Source organism: Colias philodice, chromosome 17, assembly GCF_061535455.1.
Source record: "Colias philodice isolate Cphi_HAF_F1 chromosome 17, ilColPhil1 Martin Lab GWU primary, whole genome shotgun sequence".
NCBI classification, from domain to species: domain Eukaryota; kingdom Metazoa; phylum Arthropoda; class Insecta; order Lepidoptera; family Pieridae; genus Colias; species Colias philodice.
Window position 1 is genome coordinate 8,188,440 of NC_143102.1, and position 17,769 is coordinate 8,206,208.

The following is a 17,769-nucleotide window of genomic DNA, read 5'->3' on the forward strand; positions in this document are numbered from 1 at the left end:
AACAACGAATTCAGATCATAATACAGTAAAAGCTGACGCAGATTCGAGCCACGAAGATTAGCGAGGTAAGAACTAAAGAAGCCCACAAAGCCTTATAAATAAACAGATTATTCTGCTTCGAATAATTAATGTGCATTCAATTGTGTACCTTAAGACAATTTGTACACGTTTCAAGTTTTTGCTTTCGCGGTTTGGATGAATATTAATCCGAGTCAGAGATACTTAGTTATGATCGAGACATTCAAAATAGAGAAGCCTAACCTTAACAGTTGAAGTATATTAAACTAAATTATATAGTTAGTTTTATGAAACTTTAGAATTAAATCTTCTATAGAGAATAAGTGGAAACAGCATCCAGTTTTAAATATTTTCGTTTGAGAATTGACTACTTCGATTTTACTTTTACAGATAGTAAAAAAAAGACTTTGGTAAGACAGTCAACTTTACGAAGTCCAAAATTATTTAATAAAGATAAAAAATGTTTTGAACTTTTTCAATTATTTGTACAATAACGGGAAGCTTTTGTATTGTGAAAAATGGCGCTTTCTTTTATAATTTACCCTTTGGCTGTATCAGCTCTTTATAATTCATTTAACATAATTAAAACACTTTTTAACGTATACTTATAAAGATATAATATTTTCATAAATTCCATAAGAAATTCATAATTAGTTAGCTGAATAGTTCTACGAAAGTACACTGCTACGAATGTGCTACGACTCATAAACTTAGTTCAAATTAATTAAATTTTAAATTGGAATTCAACAATGTTGATCCAACCTATCCCAATTTCAAAATTTGCTATATTTCTTCAACCGTTTAATGGGATGTTTAAGGTATTTCTAATAATCTCTCAATGTGCGAGGATGACAGCTAGGAATGATTTGTAAATAACCAATAATCAATATCAATTAAAACGCTTAACGCTTCAAACTTCAATGTAAAAGAAGCGATATGATTGATTCTTTACAAACACATTCCTCGCCACATATCCACGCACATTATTGGTGAAAAAGCACCCTTAAAAGCCCGTTATCACTACATAGTATAAAACAAAGTCACTTTCCCTGTCCCTATGTCCCTATGTCCTTATGTCCCTATGTCCCTTTGTACGCTTAAATCTTTGAAACTACGCAACGGATTTTGATGCGGTTTTTTTTAATAGATAGAGTGATTCAAGAGGAAGGTTTATATGTATAATAACATTAATTAAATAGTGGAGAAGTACTGTTATTTTTGAGGTTTCTAATGTGATGTCGTAAAAAATTACATTTTTTCCGCTTACATTGCAAACGCAGGCTGAACCCTACGAGTTTTATGAAAATAATGTACTAAGTATTATACACATTGAAAAGGTCTACAGAAAAGTCCGCGATGGTATATGTCTATCTCTTATGGATAACCCACAATAACTTTTTTTTGTCATTTTCTTTTTACGACAAATAATGGCTAATTTTCGATGCGATTTTAACCAATACAGCATTAATCCTTAACCAATTAAATACCTTGAATACATTGTTCATTTAATATAGATCTATATGGCCCTTTACACCGTATGATTTAAGTGAATATTTTCGAAGATATTACAGATTTAAAAATTGCGGGACGTAGCGTTTGCGGCGGTACCGGCCGGCCGCCCGGCTATCTATTTTATATACCCGTACGAAGTCGGAGCGGGCCGCTATGTTTTTAATTTTTATATAATATACGACGTTCACAGTTTTTCTGTAGTGTATTTAGTATCAGTATTGCACCCGTGCGAAGCCGGGGCGGGTCGCTAGTATCATCTAAAGCGATAACACATTTGATTTCATTAAGCTGCGTCTAGGATACATAATGTATAGGAAACTTAAGGCAATTTCGCGTAAATAGCACAGCAATTAGGGAACTTAGTTCTCTTAGAACCTGTACTACTTAGTGTGTAATTAATCTTTGTCGCATTATGAGGATGTATTTATCTCTATGCGGTTTCATTATTACAAATAAAGATGCAATAGATTTTTGTATGTAGGTAATCTTCATACTTCGTAGAGATGAAATCTGCTTCAATAACAGGTGAAATTTTTAACAAGAAGTATTCATAGCAGATTAAGACTTAGCTTTGATTAAAGTAATTGAAAAGGATGAGACAATTACTTCTTTTCCAGGAAGGAGATAAGGGCCACCTCGGCTTAAGTCGCACCTAGTAAAATGAGCTTTCTCTCTCTATCTGTTTGTAATTTGTTACCATATATAACATTAACTTTAAACAAAATAATTTTTGTTTACAAATTCTGTGTTGAATAATTAAAATAAATTTAGAATTAATGTTAAATTCGAGTCTATGCCGCATTGTATAAAAATATACGAGAAATATGAATCACGCTACACATCATAAAATTTTATGATAATGTATGCTTTATATTCTACGGCTTTTTTAACAGCACCGAATTGGAATCTATGTCAATTGGTCTGTGCGTTTCAAATCCAAACATATTCACAAAAGCTTTGACTATTTTCAACAGGAAAATGATTATTGTTTATCATAGATATGTAGTAACGACACAAAATGGAATTAAAATTTTAAAATTTGAAGGATGTCTTCAAAACTTACATACTACTCGTCTTATTAATAATAACATCCATACTATTAATACTTATTATAAATGCGAAAGTAACTCTGTCTGTCTGTCTGTTACTCAATCACGCCTTAACTACTGAACCAATTTGCATGAAATTTGGTATAGAGATATTTTGATACCCGAGAAAGGACATAGGATAGGTTTTATCCCGGAAATCCTACGGGAACGGGTTTTTCTTTGAAAACGCGGGCGAAGCCGCGGGCGGAAAGCTAGTACCTAATATATTTATGCTTTAGGTATTATAACACAAGGTCCTCCAACGCATCTGTATTCACTATAAACTCAAAATTAATGCACCAATTTTTATTCTTTCCATCCAAAATGTTTTTTAGCACGCGGGTCAAACCACGGGCAAAAATCTAGTATATAGAACCTTCATACTACGTAAATAGTTATGTAAAGATGTACCGGGTAAGGTAGAGAGAAAAGTTTCCATTCAATTTAAAAAAAATATTCAAATTTATACCTGACACGGGTTAGTGAGTTGAGCTTGCGAAATAAAAAATGCAAATTTTTTATAGAGCGGTTTATATTTTTGTTTTTATTATGTTTTAAAATATTTCCAGAAATATATGCTATAAATAATAATAAACTCACCGCTCGATATGAAACACAAAATAGATAAAATGGTGTGCTGTGTCTATTGATATCGGATTTCTAAATATATTTTTAACTAGATTTCCGCGCGCGACTTCGCCCGCTTGGTAAAAAGCTTAACAAATTATTTACTAAAACCTTCCTCGAGAACCGCTTATCTATTATAAAAACCTCCTCAAAATTCGTTCCGTAGTTTTAGAGATATAAGCAGAAAGAGGCGGACAAACAGTAACAGCGACTATGTTTTATACCTACTATATAGTGATAATATATTACTTATACATAAGAGAAACAAATCAAGGGCAAGTCCCATACCTTAATACGTACCAAAGTACAGCTTAGAATTAAGAGCTCTCAGCTTTCAGGGACGTTTCGTGAAGGGTTCTTACATCGTGAGTGTCGTATTACCAACACGCTGGCTATTAGCGTGACGTCACAATTCGTATAATCTTTTACCAATTATCACATAAACGTTTATCTTTTGATAGACATTAGGAAAAGTGTTAAAACTGAATATGGATTAAGATAGCCATTGTTTTGTGATTTGTTTATCGAAAAGATTACCTATGACAAAGCTTGCCAAGTATTAGCTAGTAGGTAGAAGTACTAAAACAAGAATAAAAACATATCTGAAACATATAATAAGTATGATAAAATTCAGTGTTTGGACGTAGGTAATCTATTGTTCTATATTGTAAAAAAAATCAATACAATTTCACATTGAACGAAAGCACTATTTGACGCAATTACCAATCAGTAAAAAACTCCGAAGGCATGTTCCCATAAGAATACGAAAGAACGTTCCGATTTCATTATCCGTGCCTACAATGAAACCTTTGTGTAATTCCTTACAAAGAATTATGTTTTACCATCAGCGAAGCCTCGAAAGATCGTTCATTACAGGCTCATTAACATTAAGAAAACGGTTCGTGGCACATTTTTCAAGCCCGTCTACATTAAACGAGCAGTAATGTATGCCTGAATATTGTTATAGCACACTGGAGGGTAATTTTAAATGTTTAAATAGAAATGTTTAAAAAGCTTTTATTAGTTTTTTATTTACTTTTCTAATGGTATAGGCAATATGTATGTGAAACGTCGGGATTAAATGAATAAATCGTGTTTAAAATCCGTTAAAAAGTCTTTACTAAATGTGCTATAGGTTTATTTTTTTATACAGATAAATCATGTATCATCATATGATCGACGATGATTAAATCCAAATTAAATAAAAACATTATCTTTTATTATACATATTCATTTATGTCAGTAATTAGCGCTTTCCCGACGCCACGATCATCTAATTTCAAGAGTTTTTTTTTTCTACAATTAGAAAGACAACTCACATTTTTCTACCCACCATTATGTTATGAAGTTCTTCCGAAGGGGTCGTAGTAAAGAAGCAACCGTTGCGCTCATTCGCATCATTATTTTTGGATTAAGGCGGAAGGGAAAGCTGTATAGAATTTAAGATCCCTTGTACATAGTAATGGTATTAAAATAATTGAAAATCCAGTCACGATTTTATTATTAGGTAACTTTACACATAAACCTATAAATATAAAATTATCAAATCCTGTATGAATAAATATCTACCTTACAAAGAAAACTAATAAGTAGTAGTTATTACCTTGACTATAAACTACTCACTAAGAATTCTAATTATATTCAGCTCCTTATAACTTTATAGTTCATACCCTAATGGCATAAAACAATTAACAAGATTTTCAGATAAGATTTAACATAAAATTTATCTTTGAACGATGGCCATGTTAAATTTTATGATGATAAATTAATATTTTATCAGCATTAAATTCTGTGATTAAATTGCAACATTAGATTAATCATTCAAAACACGTTGCTATAGCAACAAGGAAACTTCTGTTTTCATTCTATGGAACGAATTTTCCTTCAATCCAAAAGAAATTGCTCAAAAACCTAAATCACTGCCAAATGCTACCGTCAGCTTGTTTGTCCCACTATCAAGGCTTAGCCCTGAACCGATCTCAATAAAATCTGACAGGGAGATAGCTTAGATTGCATGGGAGGATTTATTCTTACAACTCAAAAGCTGGTCCACAGATATGCCAATATCAACTTTAATGGTAACCATATAAAATCGTAATTTCCTCCCAAAGGTTGGATAGTATGATAAATGATATCCCTTCTTTCCCTCCCTAACACTTAACCTAGCTATTGTTTGGATAGAAACGCTATGCATGCATTTATACGGAAAAGTTTTTTGTACGGAAGCATGTTCTTGTATAAGCATCACTAATATGTTTACATTATCTCTATGATCTTTCCTTTGAAATAATTATCGCAGTATCTAAATATTAGAATTATCTTAGTTATCATAATATGTTCCTACTTATAAAATAATGATAATATCTGATATCTACTATCAATTCGTAATTTTTGGAAAAACCTGTATTTCACTAAAAACAAAACACAGTAACTATTACGTTTTAAAAGAGAAATAATAAACCTGACCAAATAAAAACGAAAAACAAATTCGCATAAATTGTTTCAACTGAAATAAAATATATTTACAATTTTAACAAAATAGCAATACAGTTCCAGACGAAAAACAGATAAATTATATGTACAAGTCGGGCTGTATCAGATCGTTGCAGCGCCATGTGTCAATAGTTTAAAAAAAAAACACAAAAGCGCGCCCCGCAATCGTTCGGTAACACGTGCGGGGCTTTGCCGCGAAAATATTTATCGCTGCAATAAAGAGATAGTCTGGCGTTATTGATTTATAGTTTCGCAGATAAGTAATTTATTTATTATCTGTACCTACGTAAATCATTTTTACGGATATTTTATGGTGAAGTGCCGATTTAAATACTGTCTTTAAAGTGAAAAGAAAAACAGGAGAAAACCGTATAATTAAATTGTATTGTATTCACTACATTTTCTTGATATTGTTACGCATTATACGAAACTAATGTTCTATATACATTTCAGTTTATGAATATTGTATTATGCAGAATAACATACATTCTCAGTGCCAATTCAAGCATAAGGAACATAAATTACGAGCTCTGAGCGCGTTCTATTACATTATATTATCTGAGCTCCTAATATATACGTAGAATATTGTAAAATATTAGTGACTGATAATTATTTTACGGATCAGAAAGATAGGCAATATGTTTTTGCATGTATAGTTCATGGAAAAAGTAATCTCTTGGTATTGTAGGCAGATAATAATTTTTTTGGTACCTATTCTCCTTTCTACCATTTTCTACTCCCTATAAAAACAATATGGAAAATCTAATGCTCTTGAAGACATTGAGAAGAAAAATCTATGTACCTACAGATTTCTATATTAAGGTATTCCAAACAAATATTATAAAAACTTTATTTGAATTTTTCTTTAACAAACTTCATTACGATGAATAAAGAATGAAACAGCAGGTCGAAATTAATTTATGAAAATATGGAACGAATTTCCTACGACTCGAAATTCCAAATGGCTGACTTCAGCGACAATATAAGCGTGCGTTAATAATTTAAAGAAAATTTAAACACTGAGCAAGCGCTTAATTATCTCCACTTAAAAGAACAAAGAGCTGCTTTCTTGAATTTTAACGCAGTTCTTTAAAAAAACTGCACATTGTGGAATTACCGTTGTAAACTTTTAATTGCATCGTGAATGATGAAGTGATACGATATGAAAATTCGCACAGATATTATTTTCTCTCACAGGGATTTTTCTTACTTACCTACTTATTTTAGTCTCTTGTAGAAAATTACTTACCTTTTCAGAAAATGAAGGAAATTGTTAGAAAAACCGATGCTTTCTAACTACATCCACATACAATGAAGTCATTAAATCGATTTTCCGTACAGTTCAACGACTTTAAAAGTGCAACGAAGAATACCTTGAAAGAATCCCGCAGCTCGAAACAATTAAACTGTAATACCCTTACCGTTTCCTTGAGCCCTAACTCTAAAAGCTTGAGAACACTAAGTTTCTACCTGGCTTCGTGCCATATTCTACAGACTCCATAGCTTGCCAAATAGAACGGAGTGTAGTGTCACATACAATAATTTACAATTTTGCGTATTGCGACTGCATTCTTTACATTTTCCTTCATTGCATAAGACAGCAGATCTTTCTTCGTTACCAGTACCACCCGCATAGTACAATTAAAGTTTATGTTTGTGGTTGATACTTTTTCACACAGAAATGGATGGATTTGCATAGATTTGTTAAATTTGTGATGTTTATCAATCCCGTCCAAATCGAGATATAATGAATTATGATTAAAGAGTTATCATTAGCTTTAAGTTTAACCACGAAACTTGTTTTAGGAGTTTCGAGATTATCTAAGCCGATTTGGATTAGTTTGATCAGAAAACAATAAATAGGTAATACATATTAACTATAACTAAATCGATGTTGAAAAGTTCAACCTATAGATAGTCATTCAAACGGAAATCTACCATAACATGAACCTGATATTGAATAAAACATCAACAAATATTACACACGCAATTTGCTAAAATATCAATTCATCCGTGACCTAATATAAAAGTCAGACATTATATTCGTATTCCTATCCATTTTCCACGTGAAGCTGTACCAAGAAAGCTCCAGAGAGCCGTTTTAATATCAAACCATCGCAGCCTTTATTATCACATAACTACGGGATTTGCATAAAAACTGCGAGGTGGAACGAGTTTTTTGCCAAATATGAACGAATACTCAGGGATATGAATAAGTTGTTTGTTTTAGGATAGCTCTGTGTTTTTATAGAAAATACACAAAAACACTGCAGTTTCAATATTTTTGCTAAAACAAATAACGCTTATGCAGCTTTGCGAGATTAATAAATAAAATATGTAGAAGAAAAAGGTTGTAAAAATATTGTGGATTTGTGAGCTTTCAAAGTAGTTTAGTGAACAGGAAATTTGTTTTTCATTCATATCTATTTCCCTCATTTTGTACGCTTCATTCGTTTAAAATGCGCCTTTTTGTTTATCGATTTTGAAATGTCCATTTCAATATTATTATACTTTGACTGCACTATAATTTTATTTCAACTTCTAACAACATGTATTTGAAGGTTCGACGGGAACGGAATGCAGTTTCAAAAAAAATCAATATTGTTATAAAAATATAAACCTATTATATTAAAGAAACCTATTATAAATAAGATGCATAAATCTTATGTCTCTCAGATTTTTTATTGCTATTTAACGCTCTGATTAATAAAATAATAGACTTATTAAGAAATAAAAGAATTAATTTTTCTAACATTTACGGCCCTTTTCAAACCTTCGTAATTTTTATATTATTAAAGTTGTCGTGATGAAAATTCTTGACAAGAAAGTTCAATAGTAACACAATACGTCTACCGTTTTAGAAACATGATTCCATGATATTTTCTCGATAGAAAAAAAATACAAAGTTATCATTGTTATTTTTTTTTAATCTCTGGCATCTTCAAAATAACAAATGTAAAGTTACGACTTTTTGGATATTAACTATAAAATATACAACCTATACGTCTACCGTGTTAGAATTTTGAAATATGCGATGGTTTTGAAATAAACAAGAAATACTTGAAATTAGCGCGCGACCAGCCAATATAGCGAGAGCCGCCCTGTACCTTCCTACCCCGATCGCTGCACGAGTCATTCCCGCTACGGCCGTCACACGGGGAACTTGTGTCGCTCGCGCAATCGTAAAAAAGGGTGACAACACGATAAGACAAAATGAGACAAATGGGGACAATAAAGAAAATAAGAAGAAGAAACATAAAGGTTGGAGGAAAAAGAATGCTTACAATTGGAACAAATTAATGAAGTAAGTTGGTTTTATTTTAAATTTGATGATAATTGTATTATAGACGATGTTTGATATGTACCCCTGTTTTAAGTACATAACGAATGTGTAAGATTTTTTCATTTATAGCATAAATAATCTGTTCAGAAATCCGGAATCCAGAAGGAAAATAAACCCACTGATTGTTCACAATGTGAATCCACTCCTTCGTAAGTACCTTTATTCAGTCAAAAATGTATGTTATCAAAGCTCTACTGGTTTTATCGCATGATTCCATTTTTAGCAAAAAGCAACAAAGTGCAAAGAAATAAAAAATCATGGTGAACTTAGTGGAAGTATGGCGGACATAATATGGAACAGGAGCTCATAGGAGTAGTATTATATTTAAAAAAAATACGAAATAATTTCAAGAATTACATTTCTTAGAAGGTGGTAGATAAGTATGTTGTATAAAGAATTTGATGTTGATATTTATTTCATTTATACTTACTACACCTGTGCGGGAAATTGCTTAGTAATAAAACAGGTTTATATTCATATTTACATAGTAATGTGAGTTTTCATTTCGAAAAATTTTGTGTTAGTATATTAAATTGAGTTCCTGGGTGATCTGGAAACACAATTGGGCCCGGAAGATGGCACTGCAGTCACTCCTCCTAATGACAGGAACCGATTTGGATGAATATTTGTGTGCACATTTCATTTTTGTGGGATGATTGGTTGATTCGCTTTCACATTAGCTAATATTATGTATTTTTGTTGTTAGAAAGTAAACTTAATTTAATGTTTATAATACATTATTATTGGTATAAATAAGCCAGTGTGCGTCTCACATTGCTGTACCTGCCTACCTACCCTACCAGGGCCTAACTTTGTTCTGGCTATTTTATTTTGATTATTTGTAATGAATAATTACAATTATAATAGAGTGCAAAAAATAAATACATGCGTCAATATATTTTGTGTGTTTTTTTAAACAATTTTTTTATTTAAAAAAATATCATTCCGACCGCGGCTTTGCCCGCGTGGAATTAGATTATATCGTGAATCCTGTCTTATCCCACAGAAGTGTTCAGTTCGGATAAAAAGTATCCTATGTGTAAATCCAGGCAATTAGCTATATTTTATCAAAATTGGTAATGTAGTCTTGACGTGATTAAGTAACAACTAACAAAAAATATACAAATTAACATCCAAAGTTTCGCATCAGTTTTACTGTATTAGTGATATCTTCTACTCTTGACTTTGACTGAGAAGAATTAGGGTTTATAACTTCTTTCAGAAATATTACCTTTCATTTCTGGGTATGACGTAATATCTACGTCAGCATCAAATTCTATCTAAATCCATTCAGTAGTCCGCGTTATTGAGTACCATTTCATTTTTTCAGAGTAACAATATTTTTTGTTATTTTAAAGATTATTTATAACCTGTATTATTTTGTAATAAAGTAAACATTACGAAATACTTAATAATAATTATTAATAATGTCTAAGTAGTTGTTAAAAAGAAGATTATTTGTTTATAAGCAAGAAAATAAAACCAATTAATCAACAATTAAATATATGTATAAGAATATTATAACTGTATGACGACTCCATACATGTTTGTCCCGAGTCGGCCAGCGGCAGCGCGGCGAGTTTGCAAGAATGACTTCGCGCACACCCGCGTTCGCGATAGCGAGCTATTAGACTCCGCCCGCCAAGCAGTAGATTTTTTTTTGTGTATCGTCTTAAAAAGCTTTTGAGATAAACACGATTATCTCAACGCAATACAAATGAGTATAAAAAGCGAAAATTTATAGCAACATTAAAAAAATCTCTGGATTTGTCAGACTGACAATAATTCACTAACTTTGTTTAATCTCGGAAAAGTTGAAAAAATGCTTAATTAGACTCGGTAGAAGCCAAAGTCTAATTAAATACATTTGTATAGGATTATGATCCTTTCAAAGCATTCGTTAGATCTGTCCTAAATATTGAACGTGTGAAATAGGCCTTAAACTTTAAATAATTTGTGAAACATAAATTTCAAATGTTTTGAATGATGGGCTAATTTTGAAGATGGATCCAGAAGGTCATACGTCAACCAGAAAAACATTCTAAATATGAAGCTTTCTGCTTTACGTATATTTGGAAAATTATTTTGCTCATGTTACCTACATGTGAAAAAATAAGTGTTTTTACGTCTGTTTTTTTCACTCGATCGAATAAGTTAATTTGACAGTCCACAAACAACTTCATTATTTATGAATACCCTTCCTACAACTGTTCATAAAACATTAAATTACAACAAGAAATACCTTTTATCCAATTCCTTTAATAATAAACTTACCGATAACCTTTCTATATCAACTGATATTAAATATTCACAGAATTGTCAAGCGTCCTTGGGGTCACGCCTTGTACTCTGAGTTTTCTCACAATTACCTTTAAGTATTCATGTTGGGAACCGATCGATACCATTCCATATTTATTATTGCAATATGTGTTATTTCCTCGAAGAAATAAAAGTATTTGAAAAATGTTTGTCCAACCCGCGCTTTTTTTTGCGCAATAGTCATATTTTGTATTGTTTAGCCTTTTTCATACAAAAAAAGCATTTTAATGCGTCTAGTAAAATTAATATTTACATAAATTAAGTATACCTATGTACGATATTCAAATAGACCCACCGCAACGTAACGTACGTCAAGTATAAAAATGTTAGGGACGAAGTGGAATCCAAAATTAATAAATATAATATGACAGCTAATAACAACACACACACACAAACAAACAAACGTGTAGTTGTAATGTTACAAAACAATCCGAAAACATGATATCTAACCAAAAACGTATGCAATGCGAGGGATTCAAATTAATAAGCATTTCAGTATTAGAGCACTCCAGAGATTCTAATGGAGTGTCTATTCGTATAATATAGTCTATAAACATTTGTGAAATGTAATGTGCTTTCATACAAAACATATGAAATTGCAGACGCAATTAATACGGACATTGCAGTAGATTCTATTGGTTATATCGAAATAAATAGATCTATACACTATACAGTCATGTTTTATTATGAGCGATTTTTTTTTTATGTAAGATGGAGGCGATAGCAAGTTGTCTTTAAAAACTGGCTGACGCTCGTGATTTCAAGCTCGATAAATGAAAATTTTGCTGACGATCAAATTCTTTCTCCAAGGCCAGTCCAAGGTCTTGGCTCGTGATAAAATTTATTTAAATTAGTTTAATATTACATTAAACAGAAAATTGTTCAAATCACATTTGAAAAGAACATGTGTAATAACTAATTTTATTATTTACACAAATGTTACACAAATTTTACACAAATTTTAAACTATTATGTATTTACTTCGTTCAAAAGGAATTTATAAAGCAAACTGTAATATTTTTATGATACAAATGGCCTTAACCGCTCACAACGAAAGTTAAAAAGTTTTATAAATAAAACACTAAAATAGTTGTAAAGGTTGTCGTTCAAACTTACAGGGACCATTTTGTTTTAAAAGCAGCGACTGACACGGAATATAAACGAAACTTTTATTCAACTACTAGCTGCTCCACGCGGTTTCACCCCCGTGGCTCCACCCCTGTTGGTCGTAGCGCGATGATATATAGCCTATAACCTTCCTCGATAAATGGGCTATCTAACACCGAAAGAATTTTTTAAATCGGACCAGTAGTTCCCGAGATTAGCGCGTTCAAACAAACAAACTCTTCAGCTTTATAATATTAGTATAGATTTGCCGAGCAAAAGAAAATAGGAACGGCAGCTTAGCATGTAGTAACAGGACGTAAAAGCTTTTAATTATTAATGAATTGAGATACTAAATAAATATTAAGTCCAGTGAACTGCTTTGGTTCTTATTTGTTGAATAGCTAGATGAAAAGAAAATAATGTAATGTTAACAATAATTGATGACTCGTACTCACCTATCATCTGTATCGTCTGATTATATTCGTATAATAATACTTAAAAAGAGTTAGATTTAGACACATTTCAGTAGCAGGAGCAATATCATTTTTTTCAACGAATAGTCCTTAACAAATACGTCATAATACAAAGTTACGAGCAAGTTACACGACGATTCATGTATAACAAGGATTTAACGACAAATTACTGCAATTATAACAAACAATGAACAAAGCTGCACAATCCAGTCACCACTTCAAACTTCAGAGAGTATTAGTCCTCGTAAACTTTGGACAAGTATATTAAACCAATTTCGAGTGATAGGACTAGTGTAGAATGACATTACTTCAACAGTAAAGTCGGCTTACTAGTTGTAAATACGCTTTGGCGCTACAAATCATAGACTACAGACTAAATTATTCCACAGATACTCGTAAACATTAATTTGTTACTTTGACAGCTTACGTTAGAAGTCTATTATTGTTTTATTACGAGCTTTTATTGGATTTGTTTTGTTCGTGTGCTCAGCGAAAACTTGGAATTTGTTTGCTCGAAATTGTAATAACTTCGAATTTAATGTTAGCAATAACATAATATTGTTCTACGACAATTTAATATATAATTTTCTACCAAGATAAAGATTAAAAAATAACTACAAGTAGAGTCGTAGAGAGGCTTACCAAATTAACAAGTTCAGCAAACAACTATTAAGTATTCCTTTTATTTTCTGCTGCTTAATAAAATGTATTACTATTAAAGGAAATATTCTTTGGCTGATAAAAGGCCAAAGTACATCTACATAATATGTTGTAACATGATATTATGTAGCTAAACTTCCTCATGACTTAAGCTATTTTCAAATTACAACGAGTAGCTTACAGATAGCGCACTCAAACAGAAAGATTCTGCTGCTTACAAATACAACACAATATCGCTTGACACACAATGGTCTAACTCGAATTTAAATCCAGTGCAAGCTTTGTTTGTTCGTGCACTATATTATTACAAAGATACGTATCAAATACATTACACTAGACAATTTGATAGAACGCTGTGTATCGGAAAATTAGATCTACAATCTACGAGAACGCTCCTGGTGCAGCCTTTGAAAGAAAATCTAGTTAAAGCGTCCTGAGCACTTTAGCATTAATACATTTGTAAGTTTTATTAATGTATCTAATACTTTACTTTTGAAAATATTTGTAACACTGTTTTGTAAGGAATAACTTAAATGTAATTTAAAATTGGAAAGTTTATACCTAAATATTGTTTGAAACGTTATAATGCGCGTTTTTAAACAAAGTTCTAATTACATCGCAGTATTAATAGTGACAAATAAAAAAATATCAGCCTATTATAGAAAGACATCTTCTAATTTATTCATGACTAGAACTATACACAATTACAGGTAATATCACGGTAATATATTATATTGACAAAACAACAAATGTATTGACAATACAAATTCAATCGGCCTTCCAATAACTCCTAAATAAGTAACCAATAAATCACTTGAAACTATTTATTTGTCGCCCACGCTGATAAAATATGTAAGCTGAAATATTCCAATGTAAATAGATCCCGTCTGTAAGATGTATGGATCAATTTGTAAATACATTTTGTTGCTACAGAATCTATATTTAATATAATAAAACTGAAGTTTGATTGTTTGTTTGAACGCGCTAATCTCAGGAACTACTGGTCCGATTTGAAAAATTATTTCGGTGTTAGATAACCCATTTATTGAGTTAATCTATCAATAATTAATGTTAATCTTTCCCGAAAACGCAATGCCTTTTTTGCAACACTACTTGTAGTCCTTCTTAAAAGTCCTTCTAATTGTCATATTTAGTTAATAATGTATCGAATCATCAATCAAGTGTAACGTTTGATTTCTATCGAACATAATATGTTATAAATTATAATACCTACCTAGTAATGCTTTCGTTACCTAAACTTGAATCAATATCGATTATGTAATAAATAATTCATTCTGTTTATAACAACGATGTTCAAACAAATGAAGTCATGTACCTTAGTTTAAGCAAATCTTCATAAATATTTTATAGCGTCTTTCTTTCATATTACAGCTTGTAGATCATTAAAATTCAGGTTAAATTTTCTGTAGCCAAAATTTACATTTCTTTTAATTTATCCGTATTGACTATATAAAAAATATAACCAGCTCTGAAAGCAGCTTCGCCCGTGTAAAAGGAGTGTTGTAAACGTCATTAAGAAATAATGTAGCATCCTAATGACGCAAAAAAGTTGTTGTGAGATATTCCAGTAAGACAAACAAAAAATCTAGCCTCTAAAAATCTCTTCATAATATTGGTGTAAAAAGTTCATAGCACAATACATCTGTACCTTAATTCAAAAATATTCCACGATTCGCAAATCCACGAACTGGGAAGCAATCTAAGTCAAATAACACAAATATATTGTTCATATTTACTCTATGCAAATAGCCTGTATTGTCTATGCCATGTTAGTTTGAAAATGTGTATTTGAAAATCAAATGCAAACTAGAACAATTGTAGTACAACGTTTCGTAGTTTTAAAGCACTTTAATTTATACTTCGGCAATATAATACCTCGAAATTACTAATTTAAATACCGATGAGAATTATCAAGCTCGTATTTTAATTACTGGCCGTTTATGTTTATCTGGTATTTGTACAAACATGTGTTGTTATAAAGGGTGATTAAATTTAATATGTAGCGTTCTGTATATCATGATCAATATTGTATTGTGTACAGATCACGATTAAGCATTTATGTAAATAGTTATAATTTAATGGGAATTTCCGGCATCGTTTTAACGCTGTATAAAATTACTGGATGGTTTTCACACAGATTTGATGTTATCTAGTTTTTCCAAGGGGCATGAAATTAGGTCTACAATCAAGATAAGTAGATATAAAAAGTGCCAGTGTAACAAGTAAATATCACGTCTGCCAATAAGTTTTATAATCTTAGAAAATATTGAAAGTATCTCGACTGAGTTGTTATTTTTTGGATTTCTGGCCAGCTGCCACTCTTCTTAACTTTGTTACGCACTTTATTTTGAAGTTAGTCAATTTAGAAAAATTATTTTACAATTTTGTATAAATATTTAATACTAGGTATAATACTTTAAGACGAAAATAAGTACCTATTGCGTTAGCTGACGCTGTATCAATTCATTAAAATATAACAAAAAATGTATGAAAGAAAATCGTCGCTGCCGAAGTTAGTTCAGCAACCTCATGTTTCACGCATATCGTTGTAAAGACACGTACCGTAACCAATTACTTATTATTTTATATTCAATTGTTTCTCTAAAACAGACTTCTCTGTAAATTCTCGGAACCTCCGTGTAGTACACACAATATAAAAATTTACAATTCTTCCCCCATAATTTCCCAGGGTCAATGAATAATAAGAATGGCTATAAAAAACAGAAATGGCATCATGTTTCAGCGGGTAACGGCCCGCCCATAAGATTTTACGTTTACGTTTATACGGAGATTAGGAAAAAGCAAATAGGTATATTAAAAACACTTTTCGTAATGTATTTCGAAGGAAGCACTTAAGCTTGATTATATACCTATAATCTACTATATAAAAATAAGTCGGATTTTCCATCCTGACGCTATAACTCCAGAATGCACGAACCGATTTCCACGGTTTTGGATGTTGGAAAGGTCTCGGCCTCCGTGAGGTTTATAGCAAAGAAAAGGTGTCTCTGATGGTGAAACGGAGTTCGCCCGGTTTGCTAGTACTATATAAGAAAAATATACATCTTTCAAAACATCGTTTCCGATCCTTGTCTTTAGTAATTAAAAAGTAAACGAAATACAGGCCTTAAATGAAAACAATAACATCAAATATGCATTAAACAATATACAAATAATACTTACTACGTAATTATATGTGTCACAGCCGCATACCATAAAAAGTACAATGGTTCGATTATTGCATACCTGTGCACAAACTTCAACCAGATTCCTCGCATACCGTTAAGAGCCCCCGCAGACCACAGACTTTTTATCGGCCGATAGTTTAGTCGGGTTGGCCTGCTAGTACGCACACCGGTTCAACTAAACAGTTCAGTCGGTTATGAGTGCGCAAACTATCCAACAGTCTGCCGACTATTTGCTAGTTTCTAACCAATCGTTGAAAAGAGTGGTCGCACCGCACAATGAAAATTAATAAAACATTGCATAGAATTGTTATTATTGCTCTCATACACCGGAGGAGGAAAATTAAGAGCCCCCGCAGACCACAGACTTTTTATCGGCAGATAGTTTGGTCGGGCTCTTAATCAGTACGCAGATATAAGCAAATGCGCACACTATGACGATTAGGTATCGGCCGATAAACAAGTTTGATGGGCTTCCCGATTCAATTCAAACTATACTGTCGGCAAACTATCGGCCGACTGTATAATCAGTATTGGCTCCCTACCACACGCGCAAACACGACGATTTTTTAGTCGGCCGACTAGGCCAATAGTTCAGTTCGCTCCGAGCTTTGACAGCGAATGGTCGGCCGCGCATGTTTTGTAAAATGGCGTCGCTCAATTCTCAGTCGCTTATTTCGGAATTTTCGATCGTAACTTTGATCGAGGAAGTCGAAAAACGCCCTCCACTTTATAAGAAAGACTTAAAAGAGTAGGTACTCTGTATTTGACAAGTTGGTTGAAGCTAGTTATGCTCATTCGATAAAAGGCGAAAATTTTTTCGGGTAATGGAGTAATTTGGAATGCATAGTGTAAAATTTTCCATTTTAATCTATCACTAAAGATAGGATGCACCCAATACTCTCGGGCTCTCTTTTTAATTT

The 17,769-nt window shown here is 32.0% G+C and overlaps 2 protein-coding genes across 2 annotated transcripts in view; one reads left to right on the plus strand and one right to left on the minus strand.

Annotated features, from left to right (window-relative positions):
- The window catches only part of LOC149481201 (uncharacterized), a 169,143-nt gene extending 156,630 nt beyond the window's left edge, over positions 1-12,513 (plus strand). The window contains exon 3 of the transcript XR_016316894.1: positions 12,499-12,513. The gene's annotated coding sequence lies outside the window, so the exon portion shown is untranslated. The remainder of the gene's footprint in view (positions 1-12,498) is intronic.
- The window catches only part of beta4GalNAcTA (beta1,4-N-acetylgalactosaminyltransferase A), a 141,474-nt gene that overhangs the window by 102,594 nt on the left and 21,111 nt on the right, over positions 1-17,769 (minus strand). The gene's annotated exons all lie outside the window — the stretch shown is intronic.